This window comes from Cupressus sempervirens, chromosome 3 (genome assembly GCF_028749045.1).
Source record: "Cupressus sempervirens isolate cs-2001-9-10 chromosome 3, ASM2874904v1, whole genome shotgun sequence".
In the NCBI taxonomy this organism is placed as follows: Eukaryota; Viridiplantae; Streptophyta; class Pinopsida; order Cupressales; family Cupressaceae; genus Cupressus; species Cupressus sempervirens.
In genome coordinates this window covers 796321816-796338726 of record NC_143120.1, presented here as the reverse complement: position 1 = coordinate 796338726, position 16911 = coordinate 796321816, and positions in this window count along the sequence as shown.

Below are 16911 nucleotides of genomic sequence, written 5' to 3'. Positions count from 1 at the left end.
AGGACCTTGGGAAGACATGTAGATGGATCTATGGTTGCAAGAATGGAAGGTTGATCTTGTTTGGAAATATTAATCTATTGGTGATTTTTTGTAGATAGCTTACAAAGATCTTAGAAGATGGCTCTGAGAGGATTAGACCCTGGCATGATTGTGAATCTCCATGATATAGTGGAGAGGAGGATTAATGAGACAATAGCTCCAGTGGATGTTGTTGTGGATGTTTCTTTTTCTAAAAGAGTTGAGGAACCAAAGAAGGAAGTTGTATGCTATTGGAGTTGGAGTCTACCAATCTGGAAGAGAGTTGTATGGCCAGTTAGAATATTTTTTTGAGAGAGGAGATGGCATAGCAAGGTCAAGGTGGAAGAGGTTGGTTTTGTTGATTATTTTGTGTAGTATGATACAAAACTTGTAGAGAAACTAGAGGTTATTGCTGAGGATATTTCTAACCTTGTTAATACTGGGATGAAGATTGGTTTTCATGATTAGTTTGTTGAGTCTGATATGGAGATTTCAGAGCACTTAGTTGTGGAAGATTTGGTTTATGTTGGTGATGACTCATATGTTGCAGAGCATCTTGTTGTGAGAAATGAGATGGTTGGTGTTGAGATTTTGGCATGTGTTGAGGGAGGTCTACATATTGTTGTTGATATGGAGTTTATTGCTGGTGTGGATTCACTAGATGCTAATGTGGATGAGGGTTTGTTGATGAAGCATTATGTTCAGTTTGTTCCTAGGAGTGAGTATGCTAATTGGATGGTTGAGATTTTAGTTTTTGACAAAGTGATGTAGATGCGGTTGATTTGCATGTTGGCTTTCTTGTCCCTATTAGAGTGGAAGACATTTGTCAAGATGAAGACAATTGCAAGATTTTTTTATTGGGCATCAAAGTGTGGGACACACTTTTTTTTCACACTTGGGGAGTCTGATGCAGGAGCATCTTGGGTAGTGGCTATCTTGCATGATTAAGGAAATTTTACCAGGGTTGAGTGGACCTATTTGGGTCTTGGATAATTAATTTTGATGTATTTAATAATTATTGTAAGCCTTTAAAGGTATTTAGTATTTAATTCCTATTGGAGGCTGACTGGTGGCTCTTCAAGTAGTTAATGTAAGGGATATTTATTTTTTAGCATACTAGGATGACTTGTGGCTTGGATTGGTATAAGTAGGGGTTGTGGAAAAGTCTTTAGTCATTATTAATCCATCTTGGAAAAGAGGAGGTGTTAGAGGAGAAAATTTTGAAGAGATCTAGTAGTTGAGGCTTGGGAAACAAGCAGATTGTTTGGTGGCTTGCAAGCACAAGTTGAGATCTTGGTGGTTTCTACAAGAGTATGGATTTGGACTAGCTAGGGTTTGATTAGATCTTGAGGGATCTTTTAGAACTATTACTTGCTTTGTATTTGGCTGTAACTGGAAAGGCCTTATAGCTTAGCACATTGCATGTAATTAGTTATATGTATGAATAAATTATTGTGACTTGGCTTCAAATCTTGCATTGTTATTGTGTTTATGCTATGTGGTTATTTTCTAGGGGCTAAAACATCTCCTTTTGGGATTCTCCTACCTTGCATTGCATCTCCAATAGAGGAAAATATAAGAAAATCATAAAGGAGACTCAAGCTACATACTATGGAATGTCATCACATGAGCCAACTCTAAGGTTACCCTGGTAGTCTCTTAGGACCCTAGCCCCCTATTGACTCTATGCATAACTAAAATGCCCTCTCATGAAGATGAAAAAACTAGTCATGCCTCTCAAAGTATCATCTCCATCTCATTCTTAGTCTATACAAGTACTCAAGGCATGGATGAGGAAAAATCTCTAACTTATCTTTTTAATGTATCTCAAGGAAAAAGGCTAGGCAAGATATTTTAACTACTATATTATCACTTGTTACACAACTTATAGTGAGTTACCTAGGCAAGCACTTTGGGCCTCGACCCCCATCGTGAGCCACTCACATAGACATGCACCTAGACTACCTTTTCAAAAATTGCAAACCACAATAGTGTTTCATACCCAAAAAAGTAATATTGACCAAATTTGATTCCTTAATAGACAACCCAAAAAAATAACATTGGTTCTCAAAATCCAAGTTCTTATAATTTTTCAATAACATAAAACTCATAAAACATAATCTCAATTCAAATCATAAAGTTTATTATGACATCCAATCAAATAATTATAAAAGAAATCTCAAAAATGCCTCTAATGCACATCATAACTTGGCCAACTAAACAACTCACAAAGAAAACTATCAAGAAAATAAACATCACAAGACCATAGATAGAACATTAGAAAACACATAGTTTTTAGCCACATGATTTAATTCCACTAATTTCTCTTGTTTAGTTTGGGTCATAAGGATGTGTTTAGAAATAAAGTAAGAATATACATATTGATATAAATTGATGCTAATATACTCATTTAAAACAGTAAGTATTTAAATATCCAATGTTTTTGTGCATATAAAATATCATGCAATATTAGCATATTATTAATTTAAATAATTTTAAATCATAAATGATTTAATTAATAACATAAATGTATATTATCATATTTAAATATTGATATTAATTTCAATTTCTAAAATATTAATATAATTTCTATTTAAGTCTAATATTAATATTTATTTTTCTTTTAATTCATAACACAACTAGAGATAAAATTATAAATTTAATTTAATTATTTATAATTTCTCTCATTAAGTCAAATAGTTATTAACTAAATGATTACAAACTGAAATCTACCACAACTTCTCTTAAAATATAATAAAATTATAAATATTTATTTATTAACTTCCCTCTTGCATTAATAATTATAAAATTATTTATATGCAACTAAGTGTTTAACGAGACTTAAATAATTACTAATACTAACATCCACTTTAACTAAATAAATAATATTTATTTAATTTTAGAAATTAATAAATTATTTTTATTATTTTAAATAAATAAATTTGTAAATTAAATTATATAAAATAAAAATACACAATGTAATTAGTATTTCACATGTCTGTGATCTCTCAAATCATGCAACCATACTATGCTTTTTTTTTTCTTTCTAGTTTTAGCATATTTTTTTTCACATGCATGTAACCATACTATGCTTATTTTTCTATTCTTAGCATATTTGTTTTCACATGCATGTAACCATATTGTACTTAGCTTCCTATTTTTAGTATATTTATTTTCACATGCATGTAACCATACTATACTTAGCTTTCTATTTTTAACATATTTGTTTTCACATGCATGTATACATTAGTTATAGCATGCTTTCCTCTCAATTAATCTTTTTCTTTCCAAATAAATGTTGCAATTAAATTATTTTAGATGTAAAAAAAAATTCATGTATGTTTAAAAAAAAATGATAATCACATAGTTCTAATGAAAAATTTAAAAGTGAAACCCTAACTATTCAATTTATTATTTTCTTCCAATTTTCAATAATTGAATTTTTGTAATATTATAAAGGGGTTTACAAGAATATAGTCACAATAATTTTCTACAGTTTTTCTATAATTTTCCTCAATCAAATTTTCTTGATTAATAATTTTTTTCAAAATCTACAACATAATTCTTTATTCAACAATCAATATAATTAATAAGTAATATGCAAACACATAGGAAGAACAAAGTAGACAAATCTTTTTACAATGAGTTTTTGAACCTTACCTCAAAACCACAGCTAAAATTTGAGACAATTTGTGAATGCATGCAAATTCAAACCCTCTAAAACATTCAACAATTCTTTTGATCCAATTCCAATTTTTTTTCTCCCCAAAATCTGTGTAATTGCAAAATGAGCTCTAGATTTTTGATAAAGAGTTCTCCCCTAAATTAGGGCTCTAATTGTGAAATCACGAGAGAGAACTCACTAATCAATTATTGTTTATTACTTAATTACTTTTTATCTTTTCATGCACAACTCTTTTAGATATTTAATTACAAAATATCTTAATTTAAGTAATTAGCTTTCTCTCTTTAATTGATTTTCAAAGCATTTTAATAATGTATTTATTAATTTAATTAATAACATTATTTAGGGTTTATTATTAAAATAAAACTCCTAAATACTTATCATTAAATTAAATAAATATAACTACATCACAATTAGAACTATAACTTTATCTTTAAAATTTCATTCTTTTATATTTTATTTTCTTCCAATTTATTAATTAGTGCAAGTACTAATCAAAACATAGTTTATTATTTAAGTTAAATATAATAATCAAAGCTCATTGTTTAAATGCATCTCTAATTTAATTATTATTAAATAAATAATTATAATAAAGCAATATTAAATTTTTAATATTTTAATAATTTAATTCTCTTTTGTCCAACTTCTTAAATTAACTTTTAAGTTAAATCTTTTAAACTAACATACATATTTAATTAATTTATAATTAATTAAATATCATCATATTCTAATTTCTCTTTAAGCAATTTTCTAAATTTAGACTTCTAAATTAAGACTTTTAAATTAAAGCACATATTTAATTAGTTTTTAAAAAAATTAATTAAATATTATCATGCTTTAATATTTTCTTTTTAATCGAATAATATTTTAACAATTATCAATATTATATGATTAATTAAAATATTATAATTAAATCATTTACCAAATAAATCACATAGCGAAATCCACATAAAAGCAAAATTACCAAAATAGACCAAAGCTCAAAATCAAACAACATAGACAAAGGTAAACTCACAGTTTTAAAAAGGATGGAAAGTCAGTTATGAGTCCTCCTTGCAAGACATGTATTTAGACTATGGCTGGGATTGGACCTGAACATTATCTCCCCATTCTTACCGTTGAGTTATTGTAATAGGGCATGCTCATCCTCACAATTTAGGAAAGTCGATGTCCGGTACTAAATTCTTCATAAAAGACAAGCATGTACATGTATATAAATATATCTAAACTAAACAAGCAATGGTAGGAGTGGTACATCATGTAGATCTTGACTAGCAAGTGACTATGACTCCCTCCCTTAACCACATCAAATAGAAAGATAAAATAGACATACGCACCATACACATGCAAGTATCGGGTAAGTACTATAATAATTATAAGTCAAACATCAAATGCTCATATATAATAATGCATCATTACTAATATGAAGTAATAATCATTAAAGCATCATCTAACATTGCTATGAAAGAAATCACATGTATTAACTACAAATCATTAAAACATCATTAAAGCAATAGTAACCATAATCATTAAACAACACATGAAATATAGTTAATTGACTAATTATCGTTGATATATCTCTAGTCCAAGTTTTGAAATAATATCCTTGAAACTAACACATCCATGAAATAGGCATAAAAGAGTTTGGTAAATATAATTTAAAAACAAACTATAGGTGGACACTATAAAACATATCTATTAAAAAGACAATGATGAAAAAAACTACTAAGTGTCCTATACATTTTACTATGTTGTTCAAAACTACACCTCATGTTTTATAAAGACAATGATGGAAAAAAAAATTGTCTTCTTTGTTAAAAATATATTTTACGTTGTTGATCATACATGTACGTTATTTAGCATGGGTCATGCAGTTTCCTTTTTGGGCCCTCTCACAAAGATTGTTTTTCACATTCTTCTAAGTTGTCTGATTGATACTACTTTTGCTCAAGCATTTCATCGATAGCATTGCATTTCCATTTCCTTTTTATATTATTGTAGATAAGAAGCTCATCATCATGATTATTTCTCCATGTAGGAAGTCATAGATTCAACATAAATCTTGTGTGAAATATTAGTTTATTGAGAAATTGACATGAAAATAGGCAAACCACTACCAAAAGGCCACTTGTAAATATTTGTCCCTACCACGACTTTCAAAATCAGATTTATCATTCTATCATTTCTCTTACAAAGATATATTTTGAGGAATATTGGAGGCACGAGAATTGTAGAAAGCCATGACTTCCAATTTGAATCCATGGGCACAAGAATTTATTCATCTTATAGTATAATACATGACTCTCCTTCCACAGCCATACACTTTCCCAATTGCCCCTCCAACAACAAATGCAACCTTGCTGATATCATACAATATTATTCCAGCTCCATTCCAACCATAGATAAATTATGTTCCACAATTCATCAGTTATATTCCAACAATACCTCCACTGAGTTTACCTCTCATGGGTTGCCTGATTCCTTTTCCTCCTATAAAAACTCCCTTTCCTAGTTGAAGAATTGTGGAACCATCTAATTCTCAGCCCAATTTTTTGGTTTTTACTCCTCATGAGCAACAAGGTTTGAAGGTTCCTCCTCTACAATATCATTATCTTCATCTATATATGTTATAAGATATTGTAGATTTGGATTCAACTGAAAGAGATCAAAAACTTTGGTTCTAAGTCCATTTAGTGAGAGGTCCATATTACCATAAATCCTTTAAGAATTTCTTAGGATAAGAAGTTCTAAAAATCCTTACAAAATACATTCTAGATATAATTCTACCTATTTCACCATGATTAGATGATGCAGAAGCATGGATTTTTTTTTAAAATATTCTAGCAATCTATCATAATTGTGATGGCTCATCCATTGCACCAACAACATTGTTGTCTCATAACCATTGCAACTATGATAGATAAATCCAATAGATAACCATTACACCCACAACATATCACTTGCAATGGCCTTTCTAATAGATGACCATTGGTCATATAGAGAGGGTATCACTATTACGATGAAAGACTGGAAATGTCAGATGTTGTAATTACGATGATGACCTGTCACAAATAGAACAAGGTGAGGATGAACTCTTGGCCTTTCCTTCTACCAAATTGCAACACCAAAATCCATAAAATTTATAATGAAAAAGCTTTTCATCATAAATTGTGACTCCAAATGTTCAACACCTGTCCAATGGGAGCCAATTCTTGGTACTGTCACTTTGGTGATAGGCAACTATCATAAATGTGATGACCTACCATCATAATTCGGGTCCAAATGTAGTAGCATGTTTTGGTTTATGATTATATTTCTCATATGGTTAATTTTGTTTAAGGTTAATAATTATGATAATTGTTGGATAACTGATTCACCCCCCCTCATAGTTATATTGATGAACTATATATTAAAACATTTGATACTTGGGATCATTGCAGTGATACTATGTAAATACTTGAAACACTCTTATAAGAAAATGCAAACACAATACATGTTAAGTTGCACAACTTGTAGACATCTCAATATTTGGACTATAAATTCTCAAAGAAACTTGCAAGTGATTCCAATATCATAGTACCTACCACAATACTTTCCTAGATTCTATCTAGTGGCTCCCATAATATCCTATATGATGTCTATCTTTTGTTTCTGTTGTGCAGTCTCTTTCTAAAGTTGTTCCTTCTCCTTTACTCTCGTGCCTTAAATTTTGTTTATCAAGCTTCTAAATATTTTCCTCTACCATATCTAAAATCAACTTCACAATGTGTTGTAATGGTGGAATAGGGATTTCAGCATCAATAGATTTCATTTCAGCATTCAAGTTTTCAAGATTGGTCAACACCCTCACTTGAAGACCTCTCATGTCAAGCACTTTTTGTACTATTTCAATACCATTTTCTTGCTTCTAAGCTAATATTTCTTCAGCTACATTTTCTCATAAAACATTAATTTTATTAAACAATTGTAAACTCTTCGAATGTGCATTTTTGTTTTCATGTATAGATTTATACATGTATGTATGTATATACATATATTTTTATATATGTATGTATGCATGAAAGTATGAATGTATATATTGTTGACATTAAGGTCAAATCTTTTGTCTATTTGTGAATTAACACTTAGTTGGTTAGATTAATACCAAGCTCTATAGTTGCTACTGAGCTTATCATATTGCTAGCAGTGCAAACCAAGTGTTTCAGTTTCTATCGAGCCAATCAGTTAGATTGTAGTTCATGTTGAGCTTCACAATGTCTATCAAGCATCTAAGGTAAAGTATAGTTTTAACCAACCTATGTAGTGTTACCTAAGCTTAGTAGTGACTACTAAGATGGAAGTGTTAACATAGTGAATGAAAATAGTAATGATCGAGCCATGCAGTGTCAATCAAGAATTTTAGTATCTACCAAGTTCTTCCATATTCACTCAACCATCTAGTGCTAACTAAGTTTCTACTACTCCAAGTGATCACTATGGACTGAGCATATACATCAACTAAGTTCCAAAGCTTACTAAGTGTTGAAAAGTGTCAAAACATCACCCAAGTTGTTTGTAGAACCCAAGTTCCAATAGCTAGCCAACTTAGTAGGGATTGTTAGAGTTTGGTATTGTAGCTGACTCTAGAAGAAAATTAAGTGGATTGGTATATATGTAATGCATTGTATCATATCCAAATATGAATGAGAACAAGAAGAAGAAGCAAGAGTGTGAATTAGAGAATGCCACAAGTAGTATAACGAAAAGAAGAGACTTAATCTATCACAACAAGGTAATCATTTTATTTCAAAAGAATCTCATTTAGCAAACTAAGCTACAGATAAGAAATCAACCACTAATTCATCCTAATAGGTGCATCAGTCAAATCCTCTAACAAGGTGGAGTTAACAATTTCATTCCAAATCTCCTAACACAGTGCATACTTCATTGTATGTTGTGAATCCTTTTACAAGGTGGACCTAACAGCCCTTATTGCTCCTAATAGGGAAGATCACTTAAAGTGATCAATTATAAGATTTAATAGGACAACTTTATACTATGATAATAAAGCTTGTGGGTATCATTCCCACCCTAGTTTTGCTTTCTATTTGGAAGGTCTATGGGTTACCAAATATTTTGTCAAGTGTTATGAATTTTTTATTGCTTTTAGTCTTTCATGCATCCAATTAGATCAGATTATATTGTGAATTTTTAATTTATGAATTAAAGTATAAGTTTTAGTAGTTCTTGATTCACCTCCCTCCCCCACAATCACCCAGTGTATACTACATTTCTAACAATCAGTATCAGAGCTATTGGTTCTTACAACAAAATTTTAGTAGCTTGAGAAAAGATGAGAGGAAATGGAAGTATATAGATAGGAGAAAGATATAGAAAATACAAAGTTGGATCTACAATTTGCCATGGATAAATTCAAGAAAATGAAGGAGTGACTCTCTTAATCCTTGAAAAAGAAGAAAAGATTTAGTAGTACAAATGAATGATAGTCTCTAAATTGAAGAAATAATTGAAGACATTTGTCAAGACAAAATTTTAGATGAAGCTGATGCAAAAATCAAAGATCTACTTGAAAATCATCTTATTCTTCATGTAAAAGTCATAAACTAAAAAGAGAACAAGAAATTCAATCAGTGAGAATGTGTGAAGACATGGACCAAATAGTTAAAGACAAAGAAGAGAAAATATTGCTAAATAAAAAGATATAATAAAAGGAAAATGAAATTCATCAACTATATCTTTAGCAAGTAGACTTGATTGATCACATCAATGATGCAACTCAAGATCTTATCAACTTGAGGGTAAACAATGAAAGATTACACAATGACCTTAGTATAGAGAAGAAAACCAATGAGAGGATAATGCAATCACAAGAAATCATGAATCACTTGGATAAGAAAACTCAATTTAGACACAAAGGTAAAGAAGGATTAGGCTACATAGAAGAAGGTGAATGATCTCAACAAGGAGCTCAAAATAAAAAAAATACCTACTTGTAATAATTGTGGGAAGATAGGGCATACATCAAACACGTGTTGGAGAAATGGTAAATCAAATTTTAGTGGAAAGTGTTATAGTTGCAATAAACTAGGACATAGAGCAAATGAATGCATATAGAAACTTGAGTTTTAAGGAAAGTATTTTAATTACAACAAACAAGGGCACAAATCCTTAGAATGCAAGATCAAGAAATGGAACCCAGTAGAAGAAATTGTCAAAGCTATATTTGATTGGAATTATAGTACATGGTGTAGATGTCACTATTGTTGTAAGTTTTGGAACATTGGATAAAATTTCATAAAAGATCACACGAGGAAGAGAGACACTACAAAGAGATTTTTTTAATGTAAAAACCTTGGAGATCTTTCCAAGAACTATATAAACCAAGGAAGAATTGAAGATGAAAAGAAGAAAAGGCTAACAATATCAAAAGTAAAATGAGGCAGCAATGGGTGAAGAAATCTCCTGAGAATGCAAGATAGCATAATGAAAGTGTTGACACCCAAGTTAATGATTCAGGTGACTCAACCATCTCAAACTAGTTCTATATGGAGATTATTCAAACTATGACTCAAAAGGAGACATCTCATATTAGTTCCAATCAGCAAGAGAAGATCTATATTAGCATTCCATACGCACAATGATTGATGAGTTAAGATGATAGTTGAAGAGATTACTGAGAAAGTTTGGGTCATAAGACCGTATCAAGCAAGGTTGGGTTACATAACCCTACTAAGTTTGGATGCAAATGCCGAGTTGGTAACTATATCAAGTTCTAAGTTTGAATTTGTGTTTTTCATTGAAGTTCCTACTAAGTTAAGAGATCTTAGAAAGTCAAAGGCATCTTCTGAGAAATGAAGACTTAGTCGAGTGGAGGACAACCTATCACTAAGTGAACTATTGTACAACACATTAATGGAGACCTGAAGATGGAATTTTGATTAAAAGGAGAAATTGAAGGTTATTATTTGACCATGATTTTTATAACATTTTAGTGAAGAGTATTCTAAAGCCCCCAAGTGATTTATAGTGATTCAAAGTGATTTCTTTAAAGTTATTTCTAGCATTTGAAGTATTATTGAGTAGTATGACATCATTTAGAAACAAAAAAATAAAGGCTTGGAGATGTTGGTTTAAGGAGTCAATTATAGAGCTCTAACATTAAAACTAAGTTTGATGATCATAGAGAAGCTTGACCTAATTAGATCACAATCCCAAATTCCTCCTAAGGTACTCCTTATTCATGATATTTGATCATATTACCATTATTCAATTCAAGAGCTAAGAGCCCTAGAAATGAACTAGGCATTCAATGAGTTGTATGTGGATGGGAGATTGGAATTACCTGAGCATAATCTTTTGGAGATGAAAGATCTAATTCATATCCTACACATTCCAAGAGATTTCCAAGGGAAATTGATTATGTTAATCCTTAGTTAAGTTCATGATATGCATTTTTGGTTAGATCAATCTATTCAAATCACAAAAAAATGATTCATAGAATCATAGGGTTTCTAATGTTGAACAAGGAAAAGACCACCAAAACCCTAGGTCAGGTTGAACTGACAAAGAAGTGTAATGCCCCGCCAAGGGATCCAAAGAATTACACTAAGTTTACCTAACAATTTTTTTTTTTAAACATGAAAGATAAACCATTCACAACACTTGCAGAAGCAATAGAAACAATTCGAATAAAAGTACACGTAACATAACATAACATAACAGATTACATTCTTTAAATATCCCTTAACGTTGAATCACATCTAATCATAACTTATTCATCTAACATCACATCCTTATGAAATAACAATGACATGTCCAATGTACTTAAACAATATTACAAGTGTCCTTTTTGTAACTACATTTCAGATTGCTCAATCATCCACCATACATATCACAGGGTATGAAAAAGCTTAAAGGAATAAAGCATCCACATAAATAAAGTACATCATCATCCAATATTAATCCATGATGCAATTAAAGTAAATGAAACCACATATCATACATGAAAAGTAGAGTCTAAGTAATCTCATCACATATCAATTGAATCCATAGCACAATATCTAATAATCTCATAATAATGTTACTAACCATCAACATGAAACTAGCTCTAAAAGAGTTCAGTAATGATAACAAAATGCGAACCAGGGGCAGGCACTACAAGAAGACTCTTATGGAGTGGGATGGAAGAGGTATGAAATTGAATGGTGTAATTGACATAGAGATAAATTTTGGCATCCATTTTATAGCCCAAAAGATCTACAACTTGAGTTGTTTGAAAAATATTATGTGTGAAGTTGTCGACCTAACATTCAAATTTGTGAAGAACAACTTATCTTTCAACCTTTCTAAGATATAACTGATTTAATTGAGCAAGAACATGGAGAGCATTTAGTCATCAAAGAACAATCCATGTAAGTTTGGATCTTTTTTGACTTGTTTATTCTTTTATGTGAAAAATTTATTTCCTTCCAAAGGAACTATAGTGTGGAAGAAGGATACATTAGTTTTGTATCAGATCAATGAATTTATAGTAGAGATGGGTGACAATTTTGAAAGTATAATGGGTGCATATTTTGAAAATTTCAAGGAGAAATGAAAAAGAGATATAGAATGCCTAAGAAATTAGTGGAAGATTATGAACAAGATATATGTTTTCTTGTTGATTGTGATAAAGCTCATATCCAAGTAGTAAGGCCTAGAGTGGCATGGGTTAAGCCTCTTGGATATAAGTTTAACATAGATGATACAAGAGACATTATTGAGGATCTTGTGAATGAACTAGTAGAACCTAAGTCACCATACATTGGTACCTATGAGGAAGCAAGGCTAGGATTTCATTGGAGATAAAACTTCATCAGGCCATGAAGAAAGGAAGGAAACAAGTTGAAAAGATTCTCAAAGAAACAAAGAAGTCCAACTCTCCTCTTTAGCTCATAGAGGGAAAAGGTGATGGCATTGAGGAAGAGGAGTAAGAAAAGGAAGAACATGCAGATGAAGAAGAACTTGAGGAGGAGGAGCCACCCAAGAAGAAAGGAAATTTTATCATAAATAGACATTCAAATTCCTTCCCTACTATATTCACTTGGAGACCTACTAAGTCTAGTAGGAAACTAAAATTGGGTGAAGAAGAAGAGGAAGTAGTCTTTGAGAGGTCTACCTCTATGTTTGAAGAAAGGCTAACTAGACTAAAAAGTGGAGAAGGCATGGGAGACTTCAAATTTATAAAATATGAAACAAGGAACAAAAAAGAGACAAAATAAATTGAGGAATCCCTAGTGGCTAAGATAGAAAAATGGAAGTATTCTCTAGAGGAGATAACCAAATAGGCTCTTGATGTCTTACTGAAGGCAATTTCAGCTCAATGGAAAAAATTAGTAAAAGCTACGAAAGACATCAAAGAAAAAATTCTTAGACAACTTATGCCAAGTCTTTCTGATAAGGAAGTGAAGGAATCATTAAAGGTGAATGAAAAAAAGCTAACACCTAAGTTTTGTTGGTCTAATTTTTCACAATATAGAAAAGTCCTGATATTCGGGTGAAAAATCATTTAAGTCCTTGAATTTGGTAGGTTAGGGTTTCTTTTCAAGTAATTTTAAAAATTCTTTAGTTTACCCTAACTATGCCCTATTTCATGTGTTGTATTATCCTTTTAAATTTCTAAAGGTTTGTCTCTCAAATTATTCATGAAAAGGCCCTAAGTGTGTAAAATCCCTTTGCCCTAGTTTTCAAAATTTTAAAAAGGGTATTATTTCAAATATTTTGGTGGGGCATGTTTATCCTAAAGGTTTATTTATGTCAGGATGACCTTTTGATCTTTTGATAAATTTTATAGAGCCGTTTTAATTGCTTTATCTTATTGAAAGAGGGATCACATCGCAGTATATGTTTAACACCATAGATCTTCTCAAGATCAAGGTTTCCCGCATTCCCAAATTATAAAGTTGTGAGGTATTCAAATAATGCGGGGAAATGAATTTGTGACATGTGGCCCCTGATAATTTTTGAGATTCAGTGCATCACAAAAGGTCTTGTATGTCAGAATTGGTTAGGACACTTTTTGCAGATTTATCAGTACTCTGTGCATGCTACATTTTCCTGCGCTGTCATTGGTTGTTTAAATTTATGAAAGCTTTACTTTATGATCAATTTTCATCAACTTTGGATCTTTTTAAGATCTATGGTTACCGCATTCCTGCATTATCAAGTTGTGAAGTCTTTATATAATGTGGGGAAACAGGCACACGACGCATGGCAATGGTGACATTATGGGTCTGCCTTTTGTAGAAAGGTAATAATAGTGTGTCATCCATGGTAGTTGTTAGATGACATGGAACACAGAGAAAGTTTCTTATTGGTCCAATCAGTCAACTAGATGTACAGTCATTTCAAGATTTGATCACCGTCGATTGGGTTAAGATCGATGAAGCTCGTATTCCCACATTATGGAACTATTTGATAGTTAAATAATGCGGGCAAGTGGGCATGGTGGGACCGGGACCAGACCTTAGGAAATATGCTAAGTCATGCCATGCTGGAAAGTATTAGGTGAAATGGAGCGCGTTCATTGGTGATAGGTGTGCCAAGTGGGAGCAGTAATGTTATAGGCATGCAAGTCAAATGCTGATGACATCAGTATGGAACTAGGTCGCTAGAAAGTCAAAGAATCTGGCAAGGTACTATGGCGCCATCAAAAAATGGCAACATTTTCCATTGGTGACATAGCGACCTACCAAAAAACTTTTAAATTCGATGAAGTGGTGGATGAGCTCGTGGGTCCTGCATGCAGTGCTGTCAATGAATGATAGAAGGACAAGTGATAGCCAAGCAGTGACTGGGCGATGATGTTGTGCAAATCAGAGTTCACAAGATGTTGACAGGTGGATAATCATGTGGTGGGTGCTATGTTGTCATGTGGAGTTGCTCGCTTGATAACCATAGTGACATAGCATCCTTGCTAATGTGGTGATGAGCAGTATAATGTGGCATGCTTCTCAAGGGTGACATGATGGCATTAGCAAGTGAAGGAAGTGGTTGTAGATAAGGCACGTGGCAAGCAAGTGTGTGCCCAAGAAGGACAATTTAAGGCTCTACGGGGTTTTGACTATCATACGGGTGGGAGGAAGATTTCTATTGTCCTGTGAACACGTAAAGAGGATTTGAATGCTCTCTATTGTTATAAAAATTAAAGACAACGTATCAACACAATCAAGATCTAACACATGGCGACAACAAATTGAGGAAAAAAAAAGTTCAATTCAAACTTGAGATTTTCAAATGGCCATAACAGGGGTGAATTTTATTAGAAATGGGCAGTGCAGTATACCATTGGAATTGGTAGGAAATGAGCTTTCCATTTTTGTGATCAGTTTTTGTATAGGTATCAACTAGTGGCAGCTTCAGGAGCTTTTTTGTTTTCAGGGTCTTCATGGTGAGATGTGAAATTTAATGTTGTAGATGAAATTGCAACCTGATATAAAGATTTTTCATCATTCTTAACTTCTCCCTCAAGTTTCAAGTTGATTAGATGGTTTCTAAATGCAATTGGGGCAATTATGAATTTTGGTAACAACAGCATTTGATTTTCATGGCAAGGCAAGTTGAGTTACCTGACAAACAGGTTGAGACATGGTGGAGATCAGATTTTGGGCCTCAGTACAATTTTGTGATGATCTTTTGATATCTTCTTCAAAGAGATATTTGCATATTTTAAGTGGAGATATGTCAAATATTTTGCATCATTTATGGTTTTGCCAATGCAGGTAGATGAGGAAGTTCAGTTTCAACAACTTCAGATTGAAGACATTGTTAGTGGGACAGATGTCAATGGCAGATCACTTTTTCTGAGATATCTTTTTTCCTATATATTTCCTTCTTCTACTCATTGTAAGGGTTCCAATTCTTAGAATTTATGAGACCACAAGGTTGGCTCTAGTTCTCATAGTTGTGATACCACTTTTCTCAATATTTTTTCCTGTTATGAACAACATGTTGTATCTCTTTTGAAGCATAGTTATTTCATAGTCATTCTTTGTGTATTTCCTAAGTTCTTGTATGCAGATGATGTATAATTTCCAAGGGAATTAATACAAAGAGTTTCAAATTTCTTAGTTTCATTCTGATTCTCATCTCCTTCTCTTGTCATCTGTGATCTTTTGTGTTTGAGAACAAAGAGCTTAGACCCATTTGCAATGAAGTTGTATATCAAAATAGGTTTGCTTTTGGATCAAGGATCCAAGTAAATGCTTGTTTATGCTGATAAGATTGTAGGTTCCATTAGAAGGATTTCCATAAGTACGAGAGTTATCATGAAGACTGATGTCTATTTGCAAGTCAGATAGATAGATCAGATATCTAGATATATGAGTGTGTTTCAAGTATCCATCTGTATGTTAAGATTTAGTTGATGCCCAATGGATAAGGGACTAGTTAGCTTGAAGGATGAACATTCTCTATTGTTGCATACCCAAGTTATGCTGAGAAATCAAATCTTTAAATGAATATTAATTTCCCATTTCATGTTTTGAAGAACTAGAAAAGTAGGTCATGGCTTATTTGCTATTTCTTTCCTTGGTTGTGCTTAGCTACTACAATCAGGAAGTTTTCTAGCAAATTGAAGAAGAATATTGACCATTTCTACTATAGAAGGTAGTCTTGCAAGGAGGTATCAAGATAAATTAGACAAATCACTTTGGTTTGCCCGCCTTGGCTTAGTAGAGCCTAAAGTGAAGTGAGTCCTAATATGACTCTGTTAATTGGCCCATAACCTAGACAAAGCCTTGCTAAATATAGGATTTAGCTCATCCTTAGGCTTGTCTATGGTCTTTGTTCTTGGTATTAGGTTTAAATCTACTTGATATGTTCTTTACTAGAAAGAACTCCAACAAGTTCAATACATTCTTGATCCTATCAAAGGACATTAAATCTATTGTAAAGCAAAAAATAACTGCATGAGAGAATATCTATGTGCTGCACAAGCCTAGTGAAGAAGTTGTGCAAATTTATGACAATAATGATGAAGAAGAAGTAGAAAAATATTATGAGGAGATAAATGATGATGAAATTGATAATTTGGATGAAGAATTCAATGATACAAAAGATGAAGAGGATTAGAATGCTAGTGGAGACCTCACTAAGATTTAGAGTATCCAAGACCTAGACCTAGAGAAGATAGCAATAGAGGTAATGTCCTCCATTCCACTCTCTCCAAG